Genomic DNA, 22,766 nt, shown 5'->3' on the forward strand with positions numbered 1-22,766 from the left:
TGGTTTTTTCCTGTCGAGTTTTGAGAGGAAAAGATAGCAGATATATATGTAAAGATGAAACACTATATACGTGCATAGCTATAACTACCATACCAAAAGGAGGGATGAGAAAGATGATTTGAGATGGAAAATGTTTTGAAAGACAATATTGATTATTTTTCCAAAATTGAAAATATAATCAGAATACACTTACAGGAAACAGTATGTAACACATGCAGGATGGATACAAACACAATCATCATATATTTTTATTTATAACTGATAAATAATAATTGCACATATTTTGCTGGCACAGTGTGGTGTTTCAATACATGTATACAATGTGCAATGATCAAATTATGATAATTAGCATATCCATCAGCTCAAATATTTATCATTTATTTGTGGTGATAATATTCAAAATAATCTTTTCTAGTGATTTTGGAATATACAATATATCATCGTTAACTATAGTTATCCTACTGTGCAATGTAATACACAGCTTGTTCTTCCTATCTAACTGTAACTTTGTACCCATTGAGCAATCTCTCCCCATTCTTCATCCTCCCTACCCTCCCAAGCCTCTGATAATCACTATTCTACTCTTTAGTTTTACGAAATAAACTTTTTTAGATTTCACATATGAGTGAGGTAATGCGGTATTTGTCCTTCTGTGCTTGGCTTATTTCACTTAACATAATGTCTTCCAGACTAATCTAAACTGTTGAAAATGACAAGATTTCATTCTTTTTTACAGCTCAACACAATTTTCATTGTGTAAATATACCACATTTTCTTTATTCATTCATCCATTCATGGACACTTAGGTTAATACCATATCTTGGGTGTTTTGAATAGTATTGCAATAACATGAGAGCGTACATACCTCTTTGAAATACTGTTATCAGTTCCTTTGGATATATACCCAGTAGTGGGATTAATGGATGTTATGGTAGTAATATTTTTACTTTTTGGAAAACATCTATACTGTTTTCCATAATGGCTATACAAGTTTGCATTCCCACCAATAGTGGGTAGGTTTCCTTTGATTCGTATCTCCACCAGCATTTGTCACCATGTTTCTTTTTGATAATAGCCTTTCTACCTGGGATGAGATGATATTTCACTGAGGTTTTGATTTATACTTTCCTAATGATTACTGATACTGAGCATTTTTTTCAGATACCTCTTAGCCAGTTGTATGTCTTCTACCCATTTTTAAATTAAATTATATTTTTTATATTGAATTGTTTGAGTTCCTTACATATTCTGAATATTAACCTCTTGTCAGATGTGTAGTTTGCACATTTTTTTTATTCTATAGGTTGTCTCTTTACTCTGTCTCTTGGTTCCTTTGCTGTGCAGAAATATTTTTGTTTAATGTATTTTCATTCATCTATTTTTTATTTTGTTGCCTGTGCTTTTGAGTTCTTATTAAAAAATTCTTTGCCAAGACCAATGCCATGAAGCCTTTCCTCTAGGTTTTCTTCTGGTAGTTTTATAGTTCAGGGTCTTACATTTAGGAATTTAATCAATTCTAAAGTTAGTTTTTGTCACTGGTGAGAGATAAGCGTCTAGTTTCATTCTCTGTTATGTGGATATCCAGTTTTCCCCAGAACCACTTATTGAAAAAACTAACCTTTCCTTATGCGTGTTCTTGGTGCCTTTTTTGAAATTCTGTTGTCTGTGAATGTGGGGATTTATTTCTGGATTCTCTATTCTGTTCCATCGGTTTATATGTCTGTTTTTATGCCAATACCATGATGTTTTAGTTGAAATAGTTTTGTAGTATATTTTGAAGTCAGGTAGTTTGATGCCCCAACTTTGTGCTTTTTGATCAGGATGGCTTTGGTTATTTGTGGGACTTTTGTTGTTCCATACAAATTTTAAGATTTTTTTTTCTGTACATGTAAAATTAGCTTTGGTAATTTGATAGGGTTTGCATTGAATCTGTAGGTAACTTTGGATCATATGCACATTTTAACAATATTAATTCTCCCAATACATAAACATGAAATATGTTAATATTTGTTCGTGCTTTCTTCAATTTGTTTTATTGTTTTATAGTTTTCATCATAGAGATGTTCTCATTGGTTAAATTATTCCAAGATATTTTGTACTTTTTAGCTATTATAAATGGGGTTGCTTTCTTGATTTCTTATTCAGGTTGTTCGTATTGGCATATAAAAATGCTAATGATTTCCATATGTTGATTTTGTATCCTGCGAGTTTATTGACTTTATTAATTCTAACACTTTTTTGATGGTGTCATTAGGCTTTTCTGTATATACAATCATGCTCTCTGCATCTAGAGAAAATTTTACCTCCCCCTTTCCAATATAAATATCCTTTACTTATTTCTCTTACCTAATTTCTATAGCTAGGACTTCCAGTAGTATGTCAAATAGTAGCAGTGGACATCCCTGTCATGTTTCAGAATTTAGAAGAAAAGCTTTCAGCTGTTTCCCATTCAGTATAATGTTAACTGGGTTTGCCATGTGTGGCTGTTGTTGTGTTGAGGTAAATTCCTTCTATATCTAATTTGTTGAAAATTTTTCTAATGAAAGGATGTTAAATTTTATCAAACACTTTTCCTACATCTATCGAGATTACAATATTATTTTTCTTCATTCTGTTGATGAAATGCATCTCATTTATTGATTTGCATCTTTGGAATGCTGGAATAAGTCCTACTTGATTATGGGTAAATAATATTTTTGATGTGCTGTTTTATTTGCTTTGCTGTATGTTTTGGTGTCAGGGTAATACACATCTTGAAGAATGAGTTTGAAAGAATTTTCTCCCATTTCATTTTTTTGGAATAGTTTGAGAAGAATTGACATTGGTTCTTCTTTAAGTGTTTGGTAGAATTCAGCAGTGAAGACATCAAGTCTTGGGCTTTTCTTTGATGGGAGATTTTTAAATTTTTAACTCAATTATATTACGTGATATTGGTCTGTCCAAGTTTTCTATTTCTCTGTTATTCAATATTTGTAGGTTTTATATGTCCAGGAATTTATTCATTTTTTTTATAGGTATTCTGGTTTGTTGGTTTATAGTTGCTCATAATGTTTTCTAATAGCAAAAATATGGAACTGTTTACAAATTTGTATGTTATCCTTGCATAGGGGCCACACTATTTGTCTCTGTATCAGTCCAATTTAATATATGTGTTGCTAAAGGAAGCAAGCATCATACATGTATTTTAGAAGATAGAAACCTAAAAGAAATGGAAAACTCAAAAATTATCCAAGATAAAGCTTATTCATTAACTTCAAAGATTAAAAATAAGATTGATTGCTGACTTCTCAAAAATGATTAAAGCCAGGAGAAAATACATTTAAAGAGATAAAAGAAAATATTGGCTAACCTGGAATTCTAAACCTTTTAAAAAAGTATTATAAAAATGAAGACAAATATCGTGTAAAATAATGGATTACATCCTTTATAAAAGGCAAAGACAGACTGAATATCTAGTTTATATTAAAAGATTTAAAAATGTGAGAACTGAATGCAATATGAAATCCTGTTCTGGATGCTTCACAAAAATAAATGTGAAAATCCAACAAGAAGCTATAGCAGTCATGAATTTAGATGTATGTGCAGTTAAAATGCAAAAGATATAAAGCAAAATTCAACATATTTCAAGTCACAATAATAGTGCACTATCTCATTTCTTTCAGAAAATTTTGTAATAGTAAATGAAAAACAAATTAGATTACATGATATTTTGAATATTATGTTAAATCATTTGAATTATTGTAATTGTATTATTTGAACACAGTTAAAATAAGCAATCTCCATTGCATTTGCTAGAAGGGATTCCTCTGGCTACTATATCGCCCCTTCATATATTTTTATTTTCTGAGGCAGAGAGACATATAAGTTTAAGAGGTTGGGAGGGAAAACTGAGCATGTTTCTTCACTTCTTAAGGATCTATCTCCATTCACCAATTCTACACCCTGCTTCATTTCCTTTCTTTATGCCATATTGGTTGAACAAAGCCCCCACAGTTAAAGCAGCATTGCCAGTGATTCTAACTATGTAAGTCTGCCTAATTCAGAAGTCATATACTAATAAGTCATTGCCAAGGACAACTAAGTCACATTTCTTATGGTCAATTTAACAATTGTAAACTAGGTTTTTGTCTCTACTTGCCTGTCTATAGTGATTAACTCTTAACTGGCTAAAATTATGGTAGAGGGAAAAAGAAGTGCTATTGTGTATGGGATCCTTATGATCCCTTTTCACATTTATAATTATATCATTCTACATAATAATTTAAAATTCATTTGTAAGCACACAAAACTCATGTGCTATAATAGAAGTATTAAAATTTCAATTAATTTAAATATTAAATATGCCATTGGATCAATGAATTTGAAAGTACCAATAAAATGTTTGCAAAACCATAGTAAAACAAAAATTTCATTGATGAGTAAATTAAAATCATTTTGAAAAAACTTCCACAAATTTTATGTGTTAAAGAATAAATTACAGTAGAGATTATGCAATATTTAAAGCACAATAATAATAACTGCAGATTAAAAAGTATGAAGCTCAAGATGCCTGAGTAGAGTTATTCAATGCTTCTCTTTTACTCCAAAAAGGACCAAAAACAGGAAGTACATAACTGCACTTCAAGTAGAGTAGCTAAAAGCAGAGTAAATTCCAGAATACAAGAATTCAGCAAGAAAGTGACAAGATTCTCTGGGGTACACTAACTCAGGATAACAGCATAGAGAGAGAAGTGAAGCACTCAGCCAGGATTGTCCCAGAGCCAGGAAGAGCTACCCATTGTGGGAAAAAGGTAAGCACAAGACCTGTCCTGGTTACCACTCTGAATGCCTCCAATACTAGCTACTTGAGAGACTCATAGTCCTCACAGGACCTAAATTCATGATAAGGAGTTGCCTAGAGTTCAGATGGCTGTATTGCTCCAGAGAGGGAACTCATGCTGGGTCTGTCTCATTCCTTAGGATCTAATCTGCTATCATCTAATCTCATTCCTTAGGAACTAATCTACATCATTTTGAAAGCAGAGTCACTGCTGAAGAACATTCTCTCCTAGGGCTCATTAGCCCCTGCATCTCCACATCCCTAGAGTCCTACTGTTATCTCATTATGCCTACAAAAATGGATGTAATACTATGACTCCAGCTTGACCCAGCAACTGTGACCCTGTCACCTGAGCCCATGCAGCATCATTTGCCCCAAGGAGAAGTACCATGCCTGCCTACTTAACCTGGGGAGCCAACACCCACTAATAGTGTCAACCACAATCTCTCAATTGGTACAGTAGCTAAGCATTGTGTGTGCTCCCTCAGAGACTGAGGAGAGACCCATAGGTGTTCACTGCCACTGGTAACCCTAACCCTGTGACTGGCAAAACCAAAGCTGCTGAAGGTGGTGAACATGCTCCCCTGGGTCTGATGACAGGCCCACCAGGTGGCTACTGGTGGCAGTGACCACTCTCTTGCTATTTATAGAGCTGTGGAATGCTACACGTAACCTGTTCCTCTAGAAACTAATGACTATCCCTCTTGGTGACTAGTGCTGCTGGTGACCCCAACTCAGCAAAGACACACTAATGCCTTCACAAATGCTCACAGTCTAGGTCACTGAGGAACCTAATGACACTGCTGACTGGATTACAACCAATAAAATCACAGAGACTACACTACTGCACCTACTAAGCACCCTACCCAACTGCAGCAATAGTCACATCTACAGAAAAAAGTCTTCACTTATGAAAAGTATTCTGTAAAATTGAAAAGGCAATTGTGTCACAAGGTGTACAGATATCAACATAGGAACACAGAAATATAAAAAGCAAAAAAGTATGACACCTCCAAAAGAAAACAATAATTCTCCAGTAAACAACCCCAAAGGAAAGGAAGTAAATGAAATGTCTGCAAAAGAATTCAAAATAATGATACTAAGGAAATTCAGGCAGATACAAGACAATAAAGAGAGAAAATCCAACAAAATGAGGATAACAATTTATATTATGAATGAGAAATTCAACAAAAAGATAAAAATCCTAAAAAGAATCATACAGAAAACTTGAAGCTGAAAAATTTAATGAATGGAATAAAAAAAAGATCAAAAGCATCAACAATAAAGTAGGTCAAGCAGAAGAAAGACATTCTAAACTTGAATGCATGTCTTATGAAATAACCAAGTCAGTTAAAACAAAAACTGAACTAAAAAGAAAACTAAAAAGAAAAAGCTAAAAAGCAAAACTAAACCAAAACTAAAAAGAAAAAATGGTAAAGAAAGCCTATAGGATGTATGGGACACCATTATGATAAGAAATATTCATATTATGGGTATTCCAGAAAAAGAAGACATGGTAAAAGGCATAGAAAACCTATGTAATAAAATAATAGCTGTAAAATTCCCATATCTTGGGAGAAAGATGGACATTCAGATCAAGGTAGATGAAAGATTTCTAAACAAATTCAACCTAAATGTACCCTCTAACACACATTATTGTCAAAATGTCAAAAGTCAAAGACAAAGAAAGAATCTTTAAGTAGCAGGAGATAAGCAACAAGAGATACAAGGGAATCCTCATTAGTGGAATATTTCACAGCGAAACACTTAGAGGCCAGGAGAAAATGAAATTATATATTCATAATACTAAAAGAAAAGCAAAATTCTGCCATTCAGAAATACTAGACCCTACAAAGTTGTTCTTCAGAAATGAAGAAATAAAGGCTTTCCCAGAAAAGCAAAAACTGAGGAAATTTATTACCACTAGGCTGGCAGAAGAAATGCTTAAAACGTCTTACATCTGGAAGTAAATGGGCAGTAACTACCATCGTAAAACACAGAAAAGTATAAAAGGCACTGATAGAGCAGAAATAGAAATGAGAAAGAGATGAGAATCAAACCTTACCATCATAACACAAAATCACAAAACTGAAAAGATGAACAATAAGAGAGGAAGAAAATAACAAAGAATATACAAAAAGTCAGAAAACAATTAACAAAATGACAGGAATAAGTCCACAGCTATTAATAATAGTCTTGAATGTAAATGGATTAAATTCCCTAAATATAAGATATAAACCAGTAGAATGGATTAAGAAAAGCAAGACCCAACTCTATGCTGCCTACCAGAAACTCACTCCAACTTTAAAAACATGCATAGGCTGAAAGTAATGGCATAAAAAAGATACTTGATATGGTTTGAATTTGTCCTTGCCCAAATCTCATGTCAAATTTTAAACCCCAGTGTTGGAGGAGGGGCTTTATGAGACGTGATTGGGTCATGGGGGCATATTCCCCTTACTGTTCTCATGATAATGAGTTCTTATGAGACCTGGGTGTTTAAAAGTGTGTAGCACGTCCTCCTTTCTTCTCTTCTTCCTGTTCTGGCCATGTAAGATGTGCCTCCTTCCTCTTTGCCTACTGCCATGATTCTAAGTCTCCTGAGGCCTCCCCAACAATGCTCCCTGTACAGCATATGGAACTGTGAGCAAATTCAACCTCTTTTCTTTATAAAGGATATTTCTTTATAGCAGTGTGACAATGAACAAATGCAATATTTCATGCCAATGGAAAGGCAAAATGAATAGGAGTAGCTATTAGATAAAATAGGCCTTAAGTCAAAAAGCATTAAAAAAGACAAAGAAGGTCATTAAAGAGATGACTTTAGCATGAATACGTAATACTTGTAAATATATATGCACCCAACACTGGAACACACAACAGAAAAAGCAAATATTATTATATCTGATAAGAGTGATAGATTGTAGCACAGAAATATTTGGGGACTTCAACACTTTATTCATAGCATTGGTCAGTTCATTTAGACAGAAACTCAACATGGAAACATCAGTTGAAACTACACTATAGACCAAATGGACCAAACATTTCTTTCAATAGCTGCAGAATGCACATTCTTCCCATCAGCACATGTAACATTCTCCAGGATAGATGATACATTATGCCATTATCCAACTTTCAAATAATTTGGAAAATCTGAAATCGTATCAAGTATCTTTTCTGGCCAGAATGGAATAAAAGTAGAAATTAGTAACAAGAGAAACCTAAGAAAGTGTGTAAACAGAAACTAAACAACATGCTCCTAAATGACAAATGGGTCAATAAAAAAATTAAGAAGAAAATTTTAAGAAATTGAAACACATTAAAATAGAAAGACAACATACAAAATCTTATGGGATATAGAAAAAGCAGTACTAAGAGGGAAATTTATACCAATGAACACCTACAACAGAAAATAGAAAGATTTCAAATAAGATAACAATATACCTCAATTACCTAGAATGAACTAAATTCAACATTACTAGGAGGAAATAAATAATAAAGATAAGGCAGATATCTCCCAAATAGAGACTAGAAAAAATACAAAAGATCAATAAAATGAAAAGTTGGTTCCTTGGAAAGATAAATACAATTGGCAAACCGTTATCTAGCATAATAGTTCATTCTTGCATTGTCAGAGTGACATACCTCAGACTGGGTAATTTATACTGAAAAGAGGTTTAATTGGCTTATAGTTCTGTAGGCTGAGACCTGATGCTGCTATCTGCTTGGGTGCTCAAAAAGCTGCAGGAAACTTGCAATAATGGCAGAGGGCAAAAGGGAAGCTGGCACACACATGGTGGCAACAGGAACAAGAAAGAGAGAGTGAGGGGGAAGGTGGCACGCACTTTTAAATGGCCAGATCTCATGAGAACTCACTATCTTGAGGACAGTGCCAAGAGGGATGTTGCTAAACCATTCATGAGAAATCCACCTCCATGATCCAATCACCTTCCAGCAGGCCCCACCTCCAACACTGGAAATTACAACTGGACAAGAGATTTAGTGGGATCGCAGATCCAAATCATACCAGGTAAGCTAACTACAAAAAAGAGGAGCCAAATAAATAAAAACAGAAAAAAAGGACACATTACATCTGATACCACAGAAATACAAAGGATCATTGGTAACTATTATGAACAACTATGTGCAAACAAATAAGAAAACCAACAGGAAATAGATAAGTTTCTAGATACATACAACCTACCAAAATTGAGCTCAGAAGAAAGAAAATACCTGAACGGAGCAGTAATGAGTAAAAGATTGAATTGGCAATATAAAGTCTCCCATCAAAAACAGCCAAGAAACGGATGGGTTCATTGTTGAACTTTACTAAGCTTTTAACTAAGAACTAAAATCAATTATTTTTTAAACTATTTCAAAAAGTTAAATGGGAGAAAATTCTAAGTTTATTCTATGAAGCCAGCATTATTCTGATGACACAACCAGAGAAGTGCACAAGAGAGGCAGACACCTGCAGGCAAAAATTCCTCATGAACATAAATTCAAAATTCCTCCACAAAATACTAGCAAACTAAATCCAACAGCACAATAAAAAATTTATACACTGTGAGCAATAGGGACATATCCTAGGGAGTCAAGGATGGTTCATAATATGAAAATTAAAAAAAATGAGCTACATTACATCAGCAGAATGAAAGACAAAACCATTATGATCATCTTAACAGACACAGAAAAAGTGTTTGATAACATTTAACATCTTTCCATGATAAACTCTCTCAACAAATTAGGTATAGAAGAACTCTTCCTCAATACAGTAAAGGCCATGTTTGAAAAACTCACAGCTAATGTTACACTGAATGTGAACAAGCTGAAAGACTCTAAGAACTGGAATAAGAAGAGGATGCCTATTTTTTACCACCCGTTCCACGTAGTACTTGAAGTCCTAGCCGGAGCAACTAGGCAAGATAACAAAATAAAGGGCATCCAAATTGGAAAGGAGGAAGTTAAATTGTTCCTGCTTGCAAATGACATGATTTATTTATAGAAAATCCTAAAGATTCCAGCAGAAAACTCTTACAATTGATAAATTCAGTAAACTGGCAGGATAAAAAATCAGCTTACAAAAATAAGTAGTATTTCTGTACACTAATAACAAATTATCTGAAAAAGAAATGAAAAGAAGCAATCCCATTCACAATAACTACAAAAAGCCTCTTAACAGGAAATTTAACCAAAGAGGTGAAAGATCAGTACCATGAAAACTATAAAATAGTGATGAAAAACAAAATTGGGAAGACATCCTATATCCATAGATTGGAGGAATTCATTTGTTAAAATAAGCATACTACCCAAAGTTATCTATTTGAAAACTACCCCTTTCAAATCACCAATGCCATTTTTTTCACAGAAATAGAAAAAGAATCCTAAAATTTTTATGGAACCACGTAAGTCTCCAAATAGCCAAAGCAATCTTAAGCCCCGCCTCCCCCCCCCCCAAAAAAAATACAAAGCTGGAAGGAGGGATCACCCAACGCGACTTCAAAATATATTACAAAGCTATTTGAACTGAAAGAGTATGGGACTGGCATAAACACAGACACATAGACGGATGGAACAGAATGAAGAGCCCAGAAACAAATCCATATATATGGAACCAGTTGATTTTCAATGAATACTCAAAAAACGTACACTGGGAAAAAGGCTGTCTCTTCAATAAATGGTGGTGGGAAAATTGGATATTTATATGCAAAATAATTCAACTAGACACCTTCCCTCCCTGTATATAAAAATGAACCCAAAACATTTAAATGTAAATAATTAAAACTGAATTATTTACATTTGAATATGTAGCTATCAAACTAAGAGAAGAAAGTAGGGGACATGCTTCGGGACATTGGTCTGAGCAAGTATTTTATGGATAAGACCTTGAAAGCCCAGACAACAAAAGAAAAAATAGACAAATGGGGATGTATAAAACTAAAAAGCTTTCACATAGAGAAGGAAACAACAGAATATAAAGACAACCTGAAAAATGAGAGAAAACATTTACAAACTTCTGATCCAACATGGATTCATATTTAGAGCATACAAGGGACTCAAACTACTCAGCAGCAAAAACAAAATAATTTGATTAAACATTGGGCAATTGATCTGAATAGAGATTTCTTAACCCATTATTGCCATAAGTTACAATTTTTGTGTGTGTGTGAAAAATTAGACCTTGGCGATGACCTTGAGCGGTAGGATATAACTAACTCCCACTAGCTTAGCGTTCCAATAATGAAACACTAGGCATTAACAGAAGATTTAGAAATGACCATTGAGCATATAAGGAAATGCTCAGCTTCACTACTCATCAGGGAAATGCAAATAAAAATGACAATAAGATCATCTCACCCCAGGTAGAATGACTATTACCAAAAAGATTAAAAGTTACAAATGCTAGTGATGGTGTGGAGAAAAGGGAACTCTTACACACTGTTGGTAAGAATATAAATTAGTACAGTTATTATGAAAATCATGTGGAGGGTCCTCAAAATGTTAAAAAGAAAACTACCATGTGGTTCAGCAATCTCACTACTGAGTATATATCCAACGCAAATGAAATAAGTACATCGAAAAGATATGTGCGGTCTCATGTTTATTGCAGCACTATTCCCAACAGCCAGGATTTGACGGCAACCTAAGGGTCCATCAAGAAATGAATGGCTAAAGAAAATGTAGTATAAAAGCATGACAGAAATTCTTAAGCCATAAGAAAATAATGAAATTCTGTCATTTTTGGTAACAGGTGAGCCTGGAGGACATGTTAAGTGGAATAAGCCAGGCACAGAAAAGACAAATACTGCATTTTCTTACTTACGTGTGGAATCTAAATAAGTTAATCTCACAGGAGTAGAACGTAGGACAGTGGTTACCAGAGGGTGGAAAGGGGACTGGGGGATAGAGGGAGTTGGCTTAACAGGTATAAAATTATAGCTAAATAAGAGAAATAATTTCTAGTGTTCTATACCATTGTAGGGTAAGTATAATTAATAATTTGTTGTATGTTTTCAAATAGCTAGAAGAGAGGATTTTTATTATTCCCAAAACAAAGAAATAATAAATGTTTGAGATGATGGGTACCATAATTACCCTGATTTGATCATTATACATTGTATACATGTATTGAAATGTCACTCTGTACCCCACAAATATGACGGTTATATGTCAATTAAGAATAAAATGTATGGTTACAGAAACTGGATTCATCTATTGCTCTACGATGGAAAGCTTTTTACTTAGATCAAACCACACTTGTACTTTTGATCATTTCCTTCATTCTTTTTTTCTTGCAGATAAAGTGATAGCAATTTATGTGAAGAGGAAAAACTTTACAGTTGATGGATGCCAGGTGTAGATCACTAATCAACTGCTTTAAACAGGAAACCAGTTCAGTCTAATGTTTAACTTTTTCCATCCAGTTTATGAAATCAAAGTAAAACTGTTGAAATTTATCCTCCTGAAGGTTAAATATAAAAAATTCTGAGTATTATTCTATAATAAATTAAAAATGTCAACACTGAAGAGAAATGATTAATTTTCTGGTAACATTATGAATACGAATGTTGAAACAAACGGTGTTCTAAAGTCAGAGATCTACTTGCATTTGGATGTGGTGCACACATCATTCATAATTACATTCATACTGTCAGAAAGCAAAATTTGTTTAACTCTCACAAAAAACTATAATTGCCAAAATTTGTAAATGCTTGTTCATATGTACAGAATACTAAATTACAAAATCTTATGATAATGCTGACGTTGAATATAAAAATCATACTTCAGCATGGCATTATGTGTTTTCCCTCCTTGTTGTTTGTCATCAATCTGATGCTTAAAAAGTCTGAGCCTTCGATATCTATTTTGTAAACCAGTGTAAGTATTTTATCACATTGAACTCTCTATAAACAAGTACTCTAAATTTTGGCTGTACATTGTTCACAACTAGTTGGAACTTGTTTGCTCTCTTTTGTTTATCAAGGTAATATTTGTATTAATTTTAAGTGTCCAGATTTGTGAATTTTGGTAATTGTGTGAAATCATTTAGCCACCATGATCGAAGTAGAACAATTCCTCACCCCAAAATGCTTCCTCATACCTGTATATATTCCATAATCTTTCTTCACTCTCACTCTAGGCAATCTTTGGTTTGCTGTTGGTCATAGTTTTACATATTGTAGAATTTCATATAAATGGACTTACATAGTATGGAGTCTTTTGTGATTGACTTATTTCTCTCAATGTAATGTTTTTGAGATGAATCCGTGGTATTGTCTATATTAATATTTTTTGTCTTTTATTGCTGAGTTTTACATAGTATGAATTTACCACACTTTGTTTATTCATTTAATAGTGATGGCCACTGTGTTGTTTCCAGTGGGGCTAATAAGAATAATGCTACTATGAACACTTATGTACTTGTTTTTGTTTGAATGTATATTTTCAATTCTCTTGGGTAAATACCTGGAAGTAGAATTTCTGGATTGTATGGTAATGAATCTAACTTTACAATGTAATGCCGTACTCATCACCAGTTACTGTACCATTTTGCATTCCTACAAGCAATGTGTATGAGTTCCAAATGCATCACATCCTTGTCAACACTTGGTAGTGTCAGTCTGGATGACTTTATCTATTCTAGTATGTAGTGATACCTCATTATGATTCCAATTGACATTTTTCTGCTGTTAAAGTTGAACACCTTTTGCTAAAACTTGTAAAAACTGATAAGATTTTTCATCAACATTAAAATAACATTTAAACCTAAGTGCTAAGTGAACTCTTTAAAATACAAGCAAAACAAACAAACAAACAAAAAGAAACAAAGAAAAGGAAAAAGTTTGAAAATAAGTATCTGGAATTAGGGAAAAGAAATCATAATACAACCAAAAAAAAAAAAAAGTAAAAGAATGGGTATAATGAAGAGGAGAAATTAATACAATAGACCAGGCTGGGAAACGTAGTGAGACCCCTTCTCTCCAGAAAAAAATAAAATTAGCCAGGTGTGGTGGTGTGCCCTTGTCACAGCTACTCCAGGGGGTTGAGTTGGGAGGATCATTTAAGCCTGGGAGATTGAGGCTGTGGTGAGCCATGATCATGTCACTGCACTCCAGCCTGGATGGCAGAGCAATACCCTGTCTCAAAAAAAAAAAAAAAAAAAAAGAAAAAGAAGAAGAAGAAGAAAGAAAGGAACAGAGGAAATAATATAGAAAATTGTAAACCTCTAAAAACATGAAAGAATAATGCAAGAGACCAACTTTAAGAAGATGTAACAAGTTAAAATGAGAGAGAAAAATAACACAATGAAGTGACAGGAAGACGGACACACACAGGAAGGGAAAATAATGATATGAGCAGCTACATGCATTACAATTTAAATTTTAAAAATGAGAAAATTTCTAAAATATTATAATTAAAAATTACTCAAATTACCCAGAATTAAAACAAAATGATTAGACCACTAAACATAAGAAATTTGATTGCTACTCAAGTCTCATCACTCTTAAGACAGGAGACCTAGATAATTTACAGGAAAGTTTAACCAAAACATGAAGAAAGCATAATATATCATTAAAAGTCTCTTATAGAAATTAGAAAAAGCAATAATCCTGCCTAACTCAATTTCTATAGCTAGTGTATTATCAATATCAAAACCATACAATTAAAATTCAATTAAGATGAGCCCTATAAGGTAGCATCATCTTTGCTTATTTATATGAAAATTCTGACTAAGTGAGATGATGGAAATGCTAATTAGTTTGACTGTGATGATCATTTCACAATATATAAGTATATAAATCTATCAAGTTGTATACCTTAATTTACACATTTTTTTGTCAAATATACCTCAATAAAGCTACAAAAATGTCAGTAAATTATGATTGAACTTAATATAACATTTAACCCAATACAATGATTATTGTGGTTTATTATAGCCGTGCAAGTTTGTTTCAGTGTTAGATAGTCACAATAGCATCAGGCTAAAGCAGAAAAATAAAATGATTATTTCTGCAGAGCCATAAAAAAGTATTTCATGAATTCATATTTAAGAAAATTTGGCTAAGTGGAACAGAATGAAATGTCATTAAATTGATTTTAAAATCTTAGCTAACTGTAACAGAATGAAACTCCATTAGTAAGTTTCTCTCAAAATCCTACAGCAGGCAATGTGCCCATGTATGAAAATTATTCAAATGTTTAGACATAAAGCCAAAGGTGGCTGTAAGTGTGTATTAGTTCATTCTCACACTGCTGTAAAGACATACGTGAGACTGGGTAATTTATGAAGAAAAAAGGTTTGACTCACAGTTCCACAGGCTGTACAGGAAGTATGGCTTCCGAGCCCTTAGGAAACTTACAATTATGGCAGAAGGTGAAGGAGAAACAGTCACTGTCTTCACATGGCCAGTGGGACAGTGATGGGAGAAGTACTCCACACTTTTAAACAATCAGATCTCGTGAGAACCCACTATCATGAGAACAGCAAGGAGGAAATCTGCCCCCATGATCAAATCACCTCCTAGTAGTTCCCTCCCCCAACATTGAGAATTACAATTTGACATGAGATATGGGTGGGGACACAAAGCCTAACTATATCAAAGTCCTTTCAATTTCATTGGCTTATCCAGAGACTATTTTATTATTAAGAAGAATTCACCTAAATTTGTCTTGTTTTCCACTAACTGATTAGAGTTCAGAGATTGAAATTACATGTGCACTCCTAGATTACTGTCTGTAGAAAAGGCCATTCCCAAAGTAACAATTTTCTGCTTGGAGGGCATTGACTAGCTTTGTTTCTATGTGTAAATTCATTTTAGGCTTACTTCATTTTATATATATATATATATATGAATTTACTTATGATCCTAACTTACCATTTGGCAGGTTTTGTCACTAATTAATGAATTAAATACAATTTTGACACATGTTCTTTTACACTTGCGTAGAAGCCATGGTTTTAATTTTAAAAATTGTACCTTATCAGTACTTAAAATAGAAACTTTACAGACATTTACACTTAAGATGGGAACAGTAACTACATGCTAGCTTTACCTTTATTATATGAGATTAAAATGTAAATTTATAGTTCTGTTCATTTATAAATATTTATATAGAATAAATAAGTGAAAAATTAGAAAAAGGATTTGATATGTAAGTGTTCATTTTGCAATACACTGTGCCCACCATCCTCTGGGCACAAAAAAATCATCTCATTAGTCCAGTGGATATTTATTATGTCTTCCTACTATGCAAACCACAACCATGGAGTTTCATCCAAAGAGTATTCCTCTATTAGCAGGAACTTGAAAAAATGGAATAGCTTACATATTTTATAATATCTTGAAACCATGGATAATTTAAGTTGAAGACATTCACATCTTTAATAGAAATTTTGTCATCACTTAATTCATTTTACAGATATTTATGAAACAGTCTTTCTGCATCAGGCACTTACTATTAGTATGATGGCCAACTGTAAGTACCTCCTTTAAAAGAAACATAGTCCGATCCAGCTGGTTGTCTAGGGAAAGCTGACAGATTGATTACAACTACAAGATTTGAAAACCACCAAGTGTCTCCATGTGTTCCAACGACTTTACTTCTAATGCTTCTTATTCAGAAAAATGGTAAAACCATCAACACAAGTGCGCAGACCTGAAACCTAGGACTCATGTTGACATTCCCTTCATGATCCTTTCAAGTCATCGACATTTGCCACATTTTTCCACTTCTTTATCAACTTTGTAGAAGGCTCCATTAATTCTAGCTAGGAAAACCAAATGGATTTTCTCAAAAAGCTGAACACACAGCCATTGGGAGATCTTTTAAAAGTAAATTTCTCTTGCTATTATCTAACTGAAATACTAATCACAACAAAACAAAATAAGCGGAAAAAAATCTAGAATGTGTCAATGTGTACAATGATAATCATAAATTGAAACATCTAGTTTTCTCATAATGATATCTATCTTATCCTGTTCAAGGTGTAGACCACGCACTACTCCTGGTCCTTAACATATTCATTAATGGTCCAAACTAGACAGGTATACAGAAGTCAAGAGTAATGGTTTAGAAATTGTACAGCAATTTGATATTGTTGTGATTTTTTCTGTTATTTTACAAAAGTATCTTGCTGGACAGATTGAAAAAGATTAAGAAAGAACAGTATTTCACCAAATATATTTTAAGAAGCATAATCTAGCTTATAAAACTACCAAAATTTTATCAGACTATAGCAAAAATTGCCAGTTTAATATGTTTTACAAGCTTGAATTCAATAAATATTTATTTTGACTTATATTCTCATATTATATGTAGAAATATTAACAGCCTTGAGTGTTCTAGTTTTGGAAATAGTCAGGGAAACACTTCATAACCACAAATCCAGTAAGAATTCCAAAGTATATTGGAGATAGGCTTATATAATCTTACATGTCTTCCAGTTTTACCATTGTATATACCAAACGATAATGTATAAGCAGTATTTTCATTTATTTTTCTTACATTTCTTTCCAAGTAATAAAATTTGCTTCAATTTGTGTACGTAACAACTGCATATTTAAGCTTTGGTGGTAGCATACACATTGGGTTTGTTTGCCCATAAGGGCATATGTGGTTTATCAACATTTCCGTGAGTTCTTATTATGATGAACCAATTGTTGTCACCTTTCTAATGAGAAAACTCACAGGTGAATTTGTTAGGTTAGCTTGATTTGTAACATAGGCATCTGTTAACCAGGAACAAAAATCTGTCTGGGTCAGGAACCCAATTATTTTCACACTTTCTTCTTCAGAACTGCCAAACAATGAACATTTTTGACTTCTAATAAGAAAATAGACATTTAACCAATGTTTATTTAGTTTGTAATAAGTTTCACCTTTGCCTTGTTTTCCAGCTTATATCTTCCCATTTCGTTCTACTAATTTGAATTGCCATTGTTGCTTCGAGCTTGAATGCATTTACTCTTTCTTACCGTTGGAAAATGAATCCAGCTAGTTCTGGCACTGTGTACTAGGAATGGTAATGTAATACATAATCAGGGTATTGCTTTTTATTGCCCCAAAGGTATTTATTTCCTTATTAAAAATTAAAGGTAGCAATATGATTTGTTTCCTTTTAAGTAAAAATATTTGTATCTCAGATCTCAGTCATACTGAGTAAATATGGCCATTATTTATTATAAATCAGTTCCCATATATTAATTGAAATAAGAGTGGAGGTTAAGAAGTCTAAATTCATGTCACACATTCTGAGGAGAGTCAAGTTTTAGATGCAAAGTGAAGATTTTTGATATGGACTTATACTGTGTATCTGTGAATTAGTCAAGAAACGTTCATGGCATTCCTTGCAGGCACAGTACTGTGGAAGGCACACTGGAGGATATAAAGTTACTAAAGGTGTCAACAGCCATTCAATTTTTAAAATGAGAAATATTTTTATTCAAATGAAAATGGATTTTGCAGGGAGTCTCCTAAGTCTATGCATAGAAAATGTATGGTATCAGACTTGGTAAAAGAGAGAAATGAAGGTGGGAATGGTTAAGTAACTTTTTGCAGCAGATAAGACTTTGAAGAAAGAGTAAAATTTATAAAGAATTTTTAGTCAAATGAAACATTTGGTATGACTCTGTTAAAAAAAAAGGAATGTCTAACTTCTAATGGGATAATATCAAGTATCCTTGAGGATATAGATACACATATAGATGCCTGAAGATTTTTTCATTCAACCCCCTACCTTTCCTGTGTAGACTCTGCATTCCTTAAGTGAAACACAACATAGACAAGTAAAAATATGACAATAAAAAGTACCAAATTTTACCTTGAAAATTATCCAACTTAACTTCAAATTTTGATGGTACAATTTGTCCAAATAGTAACATACCCTTTCATTTATTGAATGTTTGCTAGAAGCTTGCAGCAGTGTCTTATTTGATCCACCCCAAATCTTGAGGTTTGATGTTGTTATATATATTTTGGACTTCCCTTCTTATCATTTATTTTATGTAGGTGGGAAGATTATCAGGTTTTTTTTCACATGTATGCTGTGAAAAGTGGGCATTGAGAGTAGATTTTTAAATGGTTTCAAAATACTAGGTATTTTTAAAAACAGCTTTATTAAGATATAATTGATATATCATACAATCTGCCTATTTAAAGGATATAATTCAATGATAGCAACCCAGCATAATCTAATTTTCAAACATTTTCACTGCCCCTAAAGAAATCCTGTACCCTCTAGCAGTTGCTTTCCCTTTGTGGTTGACCCGTCTATCCCTAAGCAATCACCAGTCTCCTTTCCATATACATAGACTTTTCTGATATGAACATTTCGTATGAGTGAAATAATATAATGCATGCTCTTTTATGACTGACTGTTTTGCATAGCATGATATGTTCAAGGTTCAACCATGTCATAGCATGTGTCAGCACTTCACTCCTTGTTATGACTGAATATCTTATGATGTATCCAAGATGTGGATACATCACATCTTGTTTATCCTTTCATCAGTTCATGAACATTTGGATTGTTTCCACTTTTTGGCTATTATGAATAATGCTGTGAGTAAACCTTGAGGACATTATACTAATTGAAAGAAGACAGTCACAGAAAGACAAATACTGCATGAGTTCATGTACATGAAGTACTATAACAGCCAAACTCATAAAGTCAAAATGTGGAACAGTGGTTGTCAGGGAGTGGAGGAGAGGAAGGAATGGGGAGTTAATAATAAACGGGTATGAAGTTTCGGTTAAGCAAGATGAATACACTCTAAAGAGCTACTGTATAATATGGTACTTACAGTCATCAGTAATGTATTATATTGGGCGCATATATATTTAGGAGAGTTAGCTCTTCCTGTTGAATTGATCCCTTTACCATTATGTAATGGCCTTCTTTGTCTCTTTTGATCTTTGATGGTTTAAAGTCTGTTTTATCAGAGACTAGTAATGATCATTACTGCTTAGTTCTTTTTTTTTTTTTGACACAATATGCTAAAATCGTGACAGAGTCAATATAAATGGTACTGTAGGGTTGAGGGAAATTTTTAAAGAAAAGATTAACAGGAAAATCCTTGAATGAACCCAGAGAAATTTTCTTTTCTGTATCCTTGCCTCTGAGAATCTATTTCTTCAATGAGAAATAATGGTGTCGGGAGCCCACTTAGCGCAGCTGACAGCGCGTCGGTCTCCTAATCTTAAATAATGGTGAAAACAGGTAATTTTTTAAATAATTAAATAATATGGAAAACAGAGTCTAGAGAATCCACTAATGTATATCATTAAATATTAGCCCAGAGGTTAGACATTTATTTTTCATCTAGAATAATGTCGTATAACTTTTATAAGTGAAAATATTATTCAAGGATTTAGTATGTATTGAGTTATGAATAGGATTGTTAGAACTTGTCATTTGAAGTGAGCAGAAGAGTACTACTTTTTAAAATCTTTCTCACAAAAAATAATATCCAGATGAATATGAGCTCACAGTGTCTACTTACATTAGTAAAATCCATTAAAAAGTCCCTAAATTTTTCATGTTTTTTGTGTTAGATTTTTAAATTATGAGCATGTAAGAATATTTCTGTTTCAAATCTTTCCAAGAATAAGTAAGACCAGATAATAAAATTAAAGTTTTCCAAATGTGACGGAGGTATTGAAACTTGTACATTAATGTAATATACAAAAAGAATATCAGAGCTAAGGAAAGGGTCTGATAATAATGGTCTGATGAGACAAGTGTAATGAAATTGGTCAACCCTCCTAAAGTATGGTGCTGGCTCTTTCACTAAAAGGTACAGTTATTTGCTCTAAAAATCACAAAATTGTATTTTAATTAACTTAAAAATTGTCTTATTTGTCATGGTCTTAGTTATTGTCTGGATTCCTTCTAACTCTAAATTTTTGTAATGTAATGTCATATAGTTCATGTATAAATACTAAGTATAATATTTAATATGCCTAATGCACCTATATATGTTGTATAACATGTAGTTTAGTAATTAAAGAATTTAGCCACGTAATTTTGCTTTGGGCTCTATTTATGAGTTGTTCTGCATGCGATGCATTGTGGTTAAAGGAAAGGTAACATGCACGGATTTGATTATGCCTCATCTGTCAGTTATCAAATGCCTGCATTGGCAATGCCAACATTTTTGAATGACTCCAGGGCACATTTTGTTTTGCAACAAAACTGAAGTCCTGTGTTCCCAATTTGCATCTGATATACCAGTCAGGAACCTAATTATGAGCACCACACATGGTTTGTGCTTTCATGCTATAAGTATTCCAATCATCAGGCTAATGAAGGTGAATAAGTACATAAAGAGGAAGATGCATTTAATTGTTTGTCTTTGGAAATCACTTTATAAGATTTTGGCAGCAGATTTGCCTACCGCTTCATTTTTTGGATAATGTTTAACGTATTTTACATGTTCTTTCTATTTATTGATATGATGAGGCCAAGAAGTACTCTGAGAGGCTAAAAGAATCCAAATTTGGATTCAAATTTTGCTACAGAAAATGGGAGGTGGGAAAAATGCGTAGACAAGTAATTGGAGAAGTGAGAATTTACTCCCTGTGTATTAATATAATGCATGATCTGTCAGAGATTAGTCTTCTAGTTTTGCAGACGAGCCAAAAATTCTTTTTGAATTCTCATACATTCCTCAACTTTGCATTCTGCTTGGTTTTTCTCCCTGCAAATAATTCAATAATTTTAATATTTAATATTAAGTTTTCAGAATGGTTTCATTGGCATTCCAGTCACTCATGGGCAAGGTATTAGGGTGAATCTTTCATTCTCCAAAGTGCACTGCATGCAATTGCTGCTGTTAGAAATTTAGTTCCTTTGAAAGCTATCACTTGGTATAGCAATAATATTTTAGAAATACAGTCTGTTAATTGTGGTCTTCTTTAGTGCCAGGCAAACCTGGCTCCAAGAGTATTATTTATCAGGGGCATGACTCCAACTCAATTAATAGAATTGTGGTTCTTGCCTTTTTTAGAAACTATAATAATATTGCCTTTAATGTTTATAGTATTAATCTTACTTTGTAATATTTGGTATATAACAAAGTTACAGAAAAATAAACTATATCTGGGGGCTGATAAACTTAATTCAAGTCTGTTCCCCACTACTTAAAAACTGTGTAACTTTTGGTAAGGTATTTGGGTTCTCAGAATGGGTTCTCTTGATAACCTGTTTATCAAGTGAGATTAAAATGACCTTTGATAATCTTTTATGACTATAAACTAGATCACAACAGATAATGAGTGTGCAAATCTACTCACACCTATAAGGTATATTACAAATTTAATTTCACTTCCAGTTAATACATATGAAGTTTATAGAACGTGTAATAATAGAGTTATAATTAAATCCATAGTTCCCACTCTAAAGTAACGTGTTCATTAGAATTCATTGATCATATTATATAATCTTGATAATTTTATAGATGCCTTAAAGGATTTAATATAAAACATCCATATTTGTGCATGTGTGTGAGTGTATGTGTGCACACAACACACACATGCTCTGCAACTGCCATGAAGAAGTTTACAATCCAGCTGCAAGTGAAAAATCAACATTCACATAAGATCTGTACAGAATCCCACATATTTAAATGTTAACTTGTGTAGTGCACCTAGATCATATGCAGTATGAAATTTCAAGGTAGAGGAAAGTGCTATGGGTAGTAGTGTCTCAGGTAATTTTATAAAATTTTTGAGTAATAGAGTAGTTTAGGTTTGTAATTCAACCTGCGCCTTTCTATACATACCTCCCACCAATGTCTTCCTTGTTTTCTGATCTCCAAACTCTGGAATCTGAAGGTTACTCTTGCCTGGGGCACCTTCTCTCTGCCTCAACCACCCTTTCTCAAGAGAGTCACATTACTCAGTTCCTCACATTATGCAGATCTCTGTTCCTATGACTGTTGTGTAC

At 33.2% G+C, this 22,766-nt stretch overlaps 1 non-coding gene across 1 annotated transcript; it reads right to left on the minus strand.

Moving 5' to 3' along the window:
- Positions 1–3,062: 3,062 nt before the first annotated feature.
- LOC114679116 (U6 spliceosomal RNA) lies at positions 3,063–3,168 on the minus strand. The gene has a single exon (XR_003730797.1). It is a non-coding gene; the product is annotated as a U6 spliceosomal RNA (small nuclear RNA).
- Positions 3,169–22,766: the final 19,598 nt, after the last annotated feature.

This window comes from Macaca mulatta, chromosome 6, assembly GCF_049350105.2.
Source record: "Macaca mulatta isolate MMU2019108-1 chromosome 6, T2T-MMU8v2.0, whole genome shotgun sequence".
Lineage (NCBI taxonomy): Eukaryota > Metazoa > Chordata > Mammalia > Primates > Cercopithecidae > Macaca > Macaca mulatta.